Source organism: Platalea leucorodia (assembly GCF_965183815.1).
Source record: "Platalea leucorodia genome assembly, chromosome: 24".
NCBI lineage: Eukaryota > Metazoa > Chordata > Aves > Pelecaniformes > Threskiornithidae > Platalea > Platalea leucorodia.
The window spans coordinates 3416719-3429328 of NC_138846.1; the positions used below are offsets into that span (position 1 = coordinate 3416719).

At 47.1% G+C, this 12610-nt stretch overlaps 1 protein-coding gene across 1 annotated transcript in view; it reads right to left on the reverse strand.

Annotated features, from left to right (window-relative positions):
- Positions 1 to 12610, reverse strand: part of NR1I3 (nuclear receptor subfamily 1 group I member 3) — a gene marked incomplete at its 5' end in the record, with an annotated part of 62784 nt that overhangs the window by 689 nt on the left and 49485 nt on the right. The window lies entirely within an intron of this gene.

Genomic DNA, 12610 nt, shown 5'->3' on the forward strand with positions numbered 1-12610 from the left:
GACTTGAGATCACTAATCTTGCAGCAACCTCAGGGTCCGCTTCCTCCAGAGCTGCACAATGGTTTCCATTCAGATAATTTTTTGGTGTGGATCAAAACTTACAGAAAGTATTGCTCTGTGGTAATCCTCCTGGAGAGGGGGAGAAAAAAAATGCTCTTTAGAACTTTGAACAGGAACAGTCCAGCTGTTTCCAGGTGTCATAAATAAACAGTATGATTTGTCTCTTAATGAACATGCCTTGGAGTTGAAATTTAAAGTGCTGACCCAGACCAAGCCAAGGGCAGAGACCATAAAATCTGAAAGTGTCACCAGACTGATGAGCATACAAAGTGCCTGGAGATGCTGAGGCAAGATGGGACAGAAAACTTTACGCTTGCTTCGAGTGTAGACCTGTGCTTGTGCAAGAAGTCCCCTTTTGCCTCTCCTGCTTCATATCCACTATCAAATCCTTTTCCTGCACAAAGATAGATGTTCTCTAGCCTTCTGCCTCTATGCTGTAAGGTTTGGGGCAGTTTTTTTTCTTTTGGTGGCCAATCAATTCAAATGCTAGTGGCTAGGAAAATTTCCCAGTAGTGGAGACCAGAGCTCTTTCTTTTACATGTCCAATGTTGGCTTTTTCAAAAGAAAACAAATAAAAAGCTAAGAAATGTCATATTAGCAGAACAGCTTCCAGGCACTGTTGCCTCTGTAGGATTTAGCATGAAATGGAAAGGAGGCAATGCAAGGGAAAGGTTGGGAAGTTACTTGACTGTGTGCACTATTTATGTACTGAGCAAAGAATGCGAATGGAGGAATATTTAATATAACAGGCAGAGATGTACTAAGACTCGGGGATGAAAGATTTTAAGCAATTTCAAGCTCACAATATGATTCAGACATTTAACAAGGAGAGGAATCTATCAGGAGAACATATCCTAAAGGAAGCAATACATTTGCTATCTTTTTGCATCTTTAAATTACATTTGGGAATGTAGTTCATTTAAGATTCATTTAAGCTATTTTAGATGCCTACTTTAGGATGACATGACCTGCACCCATTACCTCCACTGACAGTAAAGGGAGCTTTGGGTGCCTGGATGAAATGCAGGTGGCTGTATTTTAAGCATCTATAAACAGCCAACTGAATCCCTCCCTGGGGTGTCTTTCTAAAATAACTGCTTCAGATGAACCATGATAAATGCCTGATTTAAGAGTGACTTGGGAAGCTTCTCTAGGTCTGGATTATGTAGCCAGCCCCAGAACAGGGATGAAAGTTGTCTGGGTTTAAAATGACAAATTTAGGGGCAAAATGAAGCGTGCGTGCGCAGCCTCAGTTTCAGTCCTGTCATACACACAGGCATAGATATCTGAACGTTTTCTCCAGTTTGTATACTGTTTCTCAGATGAGCCAATCTGTGATTAAATGTTTCAATAGGTTTAAGCAGATACATCCTGCCTTTCATTACAGTGAATGCCAGACAGGGCTTTTGAAAATTGTCTACATGTAAAATGTTTGATGAGCTATGCTTTCACAATACATTGCAAAAAAAAGATATAACGATGCAGAAAACGTTAGCCATATGTAGAAAGGCAACAGCAAACATGCATGTCCCTCCTTTGAGCAGCATTTATGTGTGACCGTCCTTTTTTGAAAAGCATGTGTCTGTGTGGGGGCCTTGAGGGCACCAACAGGCTTTGATGGCCCTGACCGGCATCTCCTGGGGGTGCCCCAAATCCTGCACCTGGGCTCAGGAGCCTATTTCACTTCAATATTGCAGGTTGATAAAGAGACAAAATGGGTTTGTACATTGGGGTGTTGCTGAAAAATGGTGTGTGATGGTGAATATAAAAAGCATGATTGCACCCTCTTACACACATAAGGACATTTGAAGTCATTGTTGTGAGGTCAGGAAGGCAATCTCTACATTAGTTCATATTGTATTTAGTGTGTAAATTGTGGCATGGTGTCTCTGTTCCAGGACCTTGGCAGTCTTATGTCATTATTTTTCCAGAATAAAGAGGGGGACCTCTCTCTTTCCCCATCAAAGCTAAGGTGCGTTGCACCTGTTTTATTTAGTCTGGGAGGACGAAGCTATTGTACAAGGTTTAGGGCAGCAAAGGTCCGCAATAAATCCAGTCTCATCTGCACCATGTGGGAAAATTTCACAAAGGCTGTATGCTCCACGGCTCATCTCTGATGATAGCATAGTTGTCCTTCGACATCCACCACGTATTCTCTTTTCCTGTTGAAATTGCAGTCTTGAATGATAAAAACTTTAGTGTGATTTGATGAATTCTGTAAGGCACTTGCCTGAGCATCACATGACTGAGCAACTGGAGCACCAGTGATACTACTGTAAGCCCAGTGAATTGCTAGGTCTCAGTGTAATAATAAATGAGGAATCACCATGAGATGAATACGTTTCTAGTGGATGACCTCAGTGAAATCTCCAGTTCTGAGCTCTCATGCTCCAGCCCCTCTCTCACTGCATCTCTCCCATGCTTTGTTGCGGCAAAAAAGCCTTGTCTCTGTGTCCCACCTTTGTGCCTGAGGAAAGGCTCCAATGTGTCTGGTTTCTGCTCCAGCGCTCAAGTCTTCCAATTGTCAGGGGTCTCTGGCAGCGATCATCTCTGCCACAGAGCTGAAAGAGGAGTAGTTGGTGGAGAGAGATGCTAGCGAGAGGGTAAGGGACCCTCTTTCCTCGGCTTTCCCCTACTTCTGCACAGAGAAAGGCTGGTACGTGCCCCATGGTGGTGAGCATCTGGGGGGAGATTTCAGGAGGGATGTGGGGCAGCAGCTCTCTGTCTGCAGAAGGGGACTGTGGACAGACACAGGGTCTGAGGAAAGATGGCAATAGGAGAGAGGAAGAAATGCACACAAGAGCGTGGGAGGAACAGGGAGGCTGCAGAACAGGACGGTGGAAACTGGGTGAACCTGGTAAAGGAGGGGGGACTGGGGGGGAAGTGCCCAGTAAAATGAGCATGGGGGCAGAAAGGGAAGAGATGGGCTGATGGGTAGCAGAGCAGCAGTAAGAGGTGGAGGCTGGACTCCCCCCAGCCCCTTCTTAAGCCCTGTCTGGGGGTGCAAGGATGGAGTCACCCCGCTAGGCTGTGGAGGGGCCCAGCAGCTGCACCCACCTTGTGGGAGATGGGTTGTTGCAGGTCTTGGAATGGTAGTGTGGGGATGGCTTACTCTTCCCTGTGAGAGGTGCAGGAACCCTGGTAGGACATGTCGTCTTCCTCTGCACCAGCATAGCTGCTCTTACGGTCTTTCATGTGGGGTTTCATTATGCCCTGCTCTTGCTGCAAACAGTGCACGGATGAGAATGAGGAATGCATCGCTGCTAAAATATGCCCCAGCCATCTGGCACTGTCCTGGCCTGGCCCACCTTCTTTCTGCTTAAGAGTACAGTAATTGCCATCCTCTCTCTGCTAACCAGGGCCGCTCTCAGTTCTTGGGATGCTCTTGCCACCTCCTGCTGCTCAGCAGGAAATCTCTGCCTTCGCTCATAATCTAGATGGGTGTTTGAAGGGGACGGGTAAAAGCAACATTAGGTGTGACAAGAGGCAAAAACAAGAGGAAAAAAATTGAAGAAATCTAAGGTGAAGAAAGCACTGATGATGCAATTTAGCAGGAAATAGAGATTTGGAAACCACCAGTGCAGAGAAGATGCTGTCCATACAGCTCTTACCTAGCTACTGCAATACAGAAAACAGCTTGAGGAAGCAGAAGATGGAGAAGAGCACTGGATTCAGAAAAGGACAGTATTTCTCAGTTCTGTATTTCCACGTGTTACTTCTGAGCTGAGCCCGCACTTTTGTTTGACCACAGCTGTTCAAATACAGAATTCCGTTTGTGCAAACTTTCAAGATGCGTTGAATAAAACTTTCATCTTTTTCTCCGCCTCCCCACTTCTCAGAGAAGAGCACAAGAAATGGGACACACAGAAAGTGGTCCTGCCTGGCTGTCTCCTCCACCTCCCAGTGTTCTCCTGTGGTGTCATAGTTACTTATTTGAATCGCACACTGTAACTTTGAGCTGGCCTCACATGGGGGCATTGGTGATGGTAGCATGCTCCTTATATCATTGCTACGTGTGTGTTCCTCCAGTTTCCTTGTGTCAGGTGGAAGCACCCCATGCCATGGCTGTGCAATGTCAATATGGTGCCTGTGGCCTTCAGAAGGCATCTGCGTGGTCTCTGTCTGCTGCGGGGCTCTGAAACAGGGAAACTGCCTTAGCACTTGCGCTTCCGTGTTGGGTTTTAATTAGTTCACGTCATAGAAATACAGCTCAATGTCCATTTCTTCAGCATTGCTCTGGGGCTGACATCTAAACAAATTCAAGCTTCTCATCTCCTTCATGGTGGGTTTTGATCCCCTGAAGACTGTCTCCTTGATTCTCCAAACAAAACCCCCACAACTCCACCTTTTTCTTTGACTCGCAGCTTTTGCCATGTTGAGGTTTTTTAGGGTGGGTGTTTTTGTGTGTTGTTAGTGTGGCTGAGTCACGAGTGAATAACACCAGCCTGGTCCACCCCTGCCCCTCTTCCCACTGGAGGCGGACTCTTTCCCTGTTCCTTTCCCAGGCATGGTTCAGCTGGGAGAAGACTTTCCTCTGTTGTACCCGTCCACAGCTGGGGAAGATGCCCTGGTAAATCCCCCTCAATACATCCCTTTGTTTTCATATTGCATATGTACTTCCTCATTTCAATTAATTATTATAGACTAGGATAATTAGAAGTCTCTGATCATTGTCTCTGGATATTTTGCTGGTGTCTTGCAGCAGAGCTATTTCTTGCATTCCTGAGGGAGATGCCATATTTCTTATATTTCTGTTAATCTCTGTGGAGCAGCTGCAGTTCATGTCACGGATCTTAACAGAAGAGCAGAGCTGATGCCACTGAACTTACCCTGACAGGTTAACCTTGTTACAAGCATCCAGAAGACCTCATAAAATGGTGTTGCCTTTGGCTGGATCTTGTTCCTTTAGTTTGCTTATGAGGACATGATGTGTGGCAGTGACAGAGACCTCACTGAGGCGGTGATTTATCACAGCAGTGTCTCCCTCTCTATCTATTTCTCGTCAGAGGAGAAATTAGACTGGGAGTTTTGGCCCATGTGTCCAGAGGGCACAAGATGCTGTTTGAGGGAGTTACATGCGTGTCAGAAACTGCTCTAAAAGACGTTTCTCTCCAAGCACGGGGCCTGTTCTCAGGTGTTTTATCAGCATGCCTGGCCTTTGGTAAATGCAGAGCTGCCCACACACCAAGCTTATGTCTCATACCAGTGCGAAAGGGTGGTACTTGGTTTCCTGCAGGCAGCAAAATGTTCTTCTTCCTTTGGGTCTCTTCTGAGGTAGGCTAAATTGAAACTTTTGGTACACAAATAAGAGACATACTGTCCTCTTAGTAGAAGATACCCAGTCACACAGGTTCTTATCGTCAAAAGATGCTGTAGGTAGCTACCCAAAATGAGGTCCTTTGCATATTCTAAGTACAGTGCATCATTAGTCATGTTGTTATATACTGTTAGTTCCCTGAAAAGCCATTACTGAAACCTGAACCTAAGGCTTAAACAGCTCATAATTACGCTAAAGCTCTGGCTGATGATTAAGTTAGGCTTATCTTTGCATAGATGACTTCCAGGTGTTGTGTACACAGCTCAAGGTGATGGAGCATGCAGAAAGAGTGGGTTTATGTCTCTGCTAACAGTCGTCCACTGAAGAGGCATCCCCATCTGTGCCCTGCACATCTGCGCCAGTCAGCAGAGATATGCAGGGGGCGTTGAGTCCTGCCATCTCACGGTGAAGTGCAATACAATGAAGGGACCCCAGCACTGGGGCCAGATGTGCACATCTGCTCTGTTGATGATTGATGTTAGGTTGTGTGAGCCCCACATTGGTAACCACGTCCTACCTGCTAGTTAGGAAGATAGTGATGGCTTACAGCATTTGGTCTTGGGCTCTGCGTAGATCCAATGGTTAAACTTACATTGGTTTTCAGTGGTCTGTGTGTGAGCAGAATGGCTGTGCTGGAGCTTCATCTCTGCTGTAACTTCTGGCAGAAGCACTGATTGGTTCTTCTTGAGACTTCTCCAGAGGGCTGTAGTCTCTGTGTCTCATCCTTTTTCTGAGCTCAATGCTCAGGAAAAGCCGGTTGCCACTTGAGCTGTAGGGATGCTGTTATTTCAATCACACTCAGGCTTACTTCTGGGTAAGAAACTGTGTGTGTGTTGGAGGTTGTTCAGAGGATGGGGAGGGTTGATGAGGTACCCTGGACCCCAGTGACTCCAGTCAGAGCCATGTGTCCCTTGGTCTGCATGCATCTTATCATCCTTCTGTATCTCTTCCAGTTGCCTTTTTCCTAAGACAGGCATTGACACACTGGTGGTTTCTGCTCCCAAATGCTCATCCGTCTCTCCATTTTTTTTTTTTTTGCATTTATTTGCCTTCACAAATGATGAAAGAAGAAATATGGGTAACAATGAGAAAACTCAAGATGAAAGCTGGAAATTATGCACTGGATTTGCAGCACATCCTCACTCCATAACTCAGAGAGCCCTGAGGTTATGTGGACGCGGTGGATACATTTTGCTGGTGTCCCCTGTGAGCGTGGGAGGGACTATCCTGTTCTGTCTATCGGCTGTGTGTTCCTCTGAGCTCGCAGTGTAAATTGGATAGCAGGAGTCTGGCAGAAGCAGAGAGAATGGTGCAGCTCAGACGTCCAGCTTCTGTCGTGGTGGGGATGTCTCAGGTACTCTTAGGCATTTGGAGTGAGGCTAGCTGCTGACGTTTCGGCGACTGAATCTAGCTCTGCATGTCTAAATGAAGGTATATCCAAGGGTGCGGGGTCTCAGTCACTGGGACCTGTTGAGCCATCTCACTTGGTAGTCAGACACATCCATCTGATCAGCTGAACCACACCTAAAATTATACAAGCTAAATTCTACTCCAACCTAGACTTAGTGAACAGTTGCTCCCACTGAAGGGTGTGCGAGCGATGTCAGCAGAGTCCCAGGGACAAAGACTGAGATATTTGGTCCATGCACTATTCACAAAAAAGCCCAACCTTCAGTGTTCAAATCCTCCTCCCTCTTCCTCACGCAGTGCTTGTCCCCGCACCCTCCCTATCCTACACTTCTACATCCCCTCTTCCAACCTCACGTGCCCTGTTTGTATCCACAGGTGCCCTGAAGTCTCTGCTCTCTTGTATGCAGTATAGCACATGGCACATCCTGGACAGACCCATCTCTCCTACTATGAGATTTGCCTGCTCTCAAGGACTGAGACAGGGACTCTACATATGAATATTGCTTCAAGGAAAGAGGCAGATCCCTTGCTCGTCTCCGCTCCTCTCTCACCACGGCACAGGAAAAGAAGCACAGCCCACCACAGCCTACCAGTGCCATTTGCTCCTTGAAGATCAAACCCACAGCCACACGCCCTGGGCAGACAGAAGTCTCCTCTAAGCAGGCGTGGTGGTTTGAACCATGAAGCCCAGAGTCTATGCCTGTCAGAGCCACCCACGGTGCAGCGGCACAGCAGAGGGCTGAAAGGGCAACTGCAAGATCTGGTGAGGACCCAAGAACTGGAGGCAGACAAAGAACTTGGACCCATCTGCTAACATGAAGTCACCTGATTGCAAAGCCAGAGAGCTGGGAGAGCATTTGAATGGCTGCTGCTGCTGCCGCAGTGATAAATTAGATCACTTTGAGAGCACTTTAGAGCTGGACGGAAAATTCAGTTGCTCTCCTGCCAATTTCATCCTGTAAGTGGAATTAACGCTTGCTTTAGCTGCACTCTCCAGCCACGAGCAAGTGTCCCTTGTGCACCGTCTCCAAGGGATTTTGCTCTCTGGGAACTGTGTATCTGAATCAGCAGAAAGCAGGCAGAGGACAGACCTTGCTGTGTGCACAGCACCAAGGGAAGCACCATGGGAACAGGAGCCCATTTTGGCTTTAGTACCTCAGACAACTTGGACCTCTGTCTGAAAAGCAAGGTTTGAGACCGCCTGTGAGGCAGGGGCTTGTGTTTATTTTTTTCCTAGGAGGTGGGTGAAGAGAATCTGCCTGGGAAGGAGGTTTGGAAAGTTGAAGAGGAGATCAGGCATTGGAAGAAGCAGCCATGCTCCATCAGAAGAGAGGTAAGTGAGTGTTTCCTGCCACGGTGGGATTTTTAAAGCCCAAGTTGACAATGAAGAAAAAAAAAAAACCACCAACCCAAAAAACCCAAAAAGCAAAAAACCCTTGCTCTGCCTCCAGATGGCACAAGATCTGGATGTGATTCAATTTGCTGGCTTGCAATGCACGGGAGACCTGATGTTGGAAAGAGGCCTCCAGCTTTGACATCTATGAAACAGCAGCAGGAGAACTCCAGGGAGGTAGCACACACCAGGCAGTCCCTGACACATGCCACCCATGTTGGGGTACTCAGGCCAGGTTTTGTGCTTGAAATGATGAAGGAGGCAGAATCAGAGAAGGGGGGACAAGTCAAAATAGCTGGGGTTCCCAGGCATAGGGACTGTTTTGCAAGGAGTGAGGAGACCATTGGCTTGAGCTGGAGCACAAGAAATACATCTCCATCCTGAGACTGGAAAAAGAAAGTGCAGAAAGGGACACAGAGCTCCTAAAGTATGAAGCAGTGAGAGCCAGTGTAGATTTATGAGGCTGGGTGTGCAAGTGCAATGCCTGTCCCTCTGTCCAGGGGATGTGCTGTTCCTTGCAAGATGCAGGAACAGAAGTTCCCAGATGAACTACAAAAATGTATGGGAAATTGTTTTAAGAAGTAACCTTAACAGCTCTCAGTCTAAGTCAACCCTTTTTTTTCTTTCAAATGTTTCACAAAGCTGGACTGGCCCAAGTGCAGATGGTCATTTCTGGTAGAGTCTGGAGTAGCAGAGCTGAGTGGGAGAACAGAGGGTGGAGAATGGGAGAAGCCCCCCTTTTTTGGCAGAGGATTCCTACCTAGCACTTGGCAAAGCTTTCAGGAAGAATCCTGCTCGCCTTCAGTATTGCAGGCTCAGGAGCTGTGGCCCCTCTGCAAGGGGTCTGCCTGACCTCTCTTTTTGGTGGTGAGGTGTACAAGACTTGGCATGCAATGGAGCTGCAAGGAGTTTTGTAAATCTGTTTCCTGCTTTGTATCCAGGAACGTGTCTATGTTTTCCTGGAATACATCAGTTTCATTCTCGGCTTGTCCCTGGGAGCAATGTCAGCCTTGTCTCTGAAAAACATGGGGTGGATCTGTGGCACATGATGGCAAAGGCTTGCTTCTCTCCATCCAGGCGCTGGGATTTCTCCCATCAGCAGAGAAGGTCAGACAGTTCAGGGAAATGTCCAACAGATGAACAGCACTTAACAAGCTCGCTTTCCCACTGGCTTTGAAAGGATTGCAGGGGATTTGCTCAGAGCTTCCCCACCAGGTTTGATCCCACCCTACACATCAAGCTGAAGTCAGTAGAACCTGTGGCTCTTTACAGCTGAAAGAAGTTTAGGGGTGTCAGGAATTGGCGTGTTTTCCACTGTCCAGTGAGAGATAGTGAGCGGCATTGATGACTAGGACAAGGTAAGACACGTCTGGTGGCTTCAGCCTCAGCCAATCCACTCCACTGAAGTGAAGTGGGTTTGGGCAACCCCACTGGTACGAGCAGGACCCTGGTATCTTGAGGTCAGTGGCATCTGACAGGGGCATTTCCCAAACATGGTACAGGTAGGAGCTGGTCCTCTCTACCACAGGACAGGGTGCGGAGTCTCCCGTGTTAACCTATGAACCAGTGTCCCTGAAGATGCTAATGCAATATGAAGCCTGTTCCAGGCTTTTGCTAAAAACCTCTGCCTAATTTATAGCCTAAATGTATTCATCAGCTCATTTGGTTTTGCTCTGAAACGTTTTTCACATTTGATATTTGAAGGATCCTGTGTATAAGGCACCTGCTTAACTTCAGGCAGTGTAAGAAGCACAAATACATTTGATAATTAAATGTTTGCTGCCACCTAATTGTCCCTTATTACACATATTCTTTGAGCCAAAAGCCTGTCTACTGGCATTCTCCCCAGAGTGCTGAGCTTCAAAGAGAGCTGGAGAAGAGTTTCTTTTCTTAAAGCACAGTATATATTTAAAATGGAGCCATCTCCAAAACTGTCAGGAGGCAAATAATGAAATTGAGAGAGTAGCAAACCCAGCAGGCTAATTATAAACAGTCAAATATAGAAAAAAGGCAGATTGCAGCAAGCTGATAAAATGACAACAACAATAACACTGAAAGAGCTAGCACTTACCTACAAACACCAGAGCACTCAGATGAGCGTGGTCTCAGCTCTAACTGTAATTTTCATCTGCAGATCTGAAAATCTGGCCTTTTTGTGCTGGCAGGATGATACGGATCTCTATCCAGAGATCAGCTGCAGTCATCAGCTTGACTTCAGTCTAAAAGCAGAGGAGATCTGGCCTCATTCATGAATTTCCAACCACCTCTGTGCCTCAGGCTGGCTTTTCCCTGGATTTGAAAGTCCATCTGTGGGCTCCTCTCTGTTTTGAGCACTGTCCCCTGTAGGGTTGGATACAACCCGCCCGCCTTTGCGGCTGCTCAGCTCTGCATCTTGCCCACTTGCAGAAATCCCAGGAGGAATGCGGAAAGTTGAATGAACTCTATGTGCTGGCAACGCTGCAGCCACCTGGTGGGTTCGCGCTTCTCCATCACACATACTGAGCAAATGGTTGCGTTTACACAGGCTTTCGGCAAGGGAAGCAGTGTTTTCTCAGCTATAAATACAAATACATTCAAGGCAGTTAAGAGGTTTTTTTTTTTTCTTTTTTCTTTTTTTTTTTTTAAACCACGAGCAGCCTCTGTGTGCAAGCAACTCTATTTTCAGCTGCACCAACTAAGAAAGGTTTTGTAGTACTTTTAGTTGAACTTTCCGGTTGTTATATTTTCTCCTTAGTTTTTAGCCTGTCTTGAGAAATTGAGGTTTATGCACAAATACAGGGGGTGTGATTGGGGAAGCTCATCCAGGCGGGTCACAGAGGGCAAATTAAGCCCTGGTTATGGGGTCAATGGGCTGTCTGTAGGACTGTCCCTGAGACTCCACAGAAGGGATTAGAACAGTGAGCAATCCTGGGACATGTTGCTTCGGGGAATGGGATACATCTGCTTGAATTTCAGCATCCAAACCTTGGAGATCAGTGTCTGAGCCATGCAGGGCGGTGGAGAGGAAGGGGCACCTCCTGAAGCTGAGTCAGCTCATGCTGGGACAGGTGTCTGCTGCTGTGTGAGTCATTCCTGTTTCTTGCCACTGGCTGTAAAGGGACCAAAAACTGATGAGCTCATTGGAGACATCTACTTTGCGGTTGTCTAAATTTGGATAGATGACTCTCAGCAGTGGGCTTGACAGCCCTAGTGATGAGCGTCAGCAGAGTTTCTGCATCCCTACAGGAGGGGTGGCAAGAGGCATTGAAGCGCTGAATTTGGCTCTATGCAGACTGGGAATCACAATGGTCCTGAGGATGGGTGCTGGGATACAGCAGGATTAGCACATCTGTATTAGAAAATTAAACATGCCTGGGACCACTCTCAGGTATGGAGGCTAAACTCTCATGGTGGGGTTTGTATCTACGCCATTAAACTCTCTTCAGAGTAGGATGTCCCCAACCAGAGCCTCTTGGGAATAGTCCCTCCCCTGTGCCTGGAAATTAATTGAGATAGAGCTGGCTTGCATGGCACGGCATGGCCAAAAACATGTTGGAAATTGTTCAAATGATGTAGTACTGAGGATGTCAGAGTTCCTGTGCCAAGGAACATCTGACACTCCTTAATTTACTAGTGGAGATGGAAGCACAAGGCTGCACTTTAAGCAGGGGACTGGTATTTGCCAGGCTGGGAGCTGTGGACTCCCTCTGGCACCCAAAACATGAGCATCATCTGCATCACATCTTTTAAAAGGCCCAGCCTTTGGGAGTATCTGGTGGGAGCAGATTCACGGTTTGGGGCTCTGCTCCAAACATTTTGGTTGCAGTAAGCCCTTCTTGTAAGAGCAACAGAAATTGATTCTGACTTAATTTTTTCACAGCAAACAGCAAAACATCCCCAAATGGAGACCTCATGCTCTTCCTACCTGCTTTCCCTTCCTTCAAAAGGTGTGTTTTGCTGCCCTCTCCTGTCCAAAGGCAGGCAGAAAAGGCGCCGGACCGTTTGTAAATATGCTTTCAGGTCTCTGGGTGGAGAGGGAAAAAACGCAGTGTAATATTTGAGGGCTCCACCGGACCCCACAGCAGCCAGGAGAGTGCCCAGGGCATTTTTACCTTTGCTCGGATGCATCCCCCTTGCAGGCATCCCCAGGCCGACATCCTTAGCCTACCTGGAGTGGTGGCACACCACAAAGCTAAAACCTGGCAGTGACAACATGCAACTGGGACATGATTGTACCTACCAAACTCACCTTTGGGTGGAAAAATCCAGCTTTCTCTGGCTGTAGCGAATGATGTGATAAAACTATTCCCTAGATGCTTGCCCCTGCAGTGCTCTGAGAATGAGACTGAAGCATCATATTGATTTGAGAAACGGCCAGATAAGGGCTTTATCTGGGATGTCTCAGTCTGAGAAGAGAAATTGAAGCATGTTTCTGTCTGGACATCCCACCC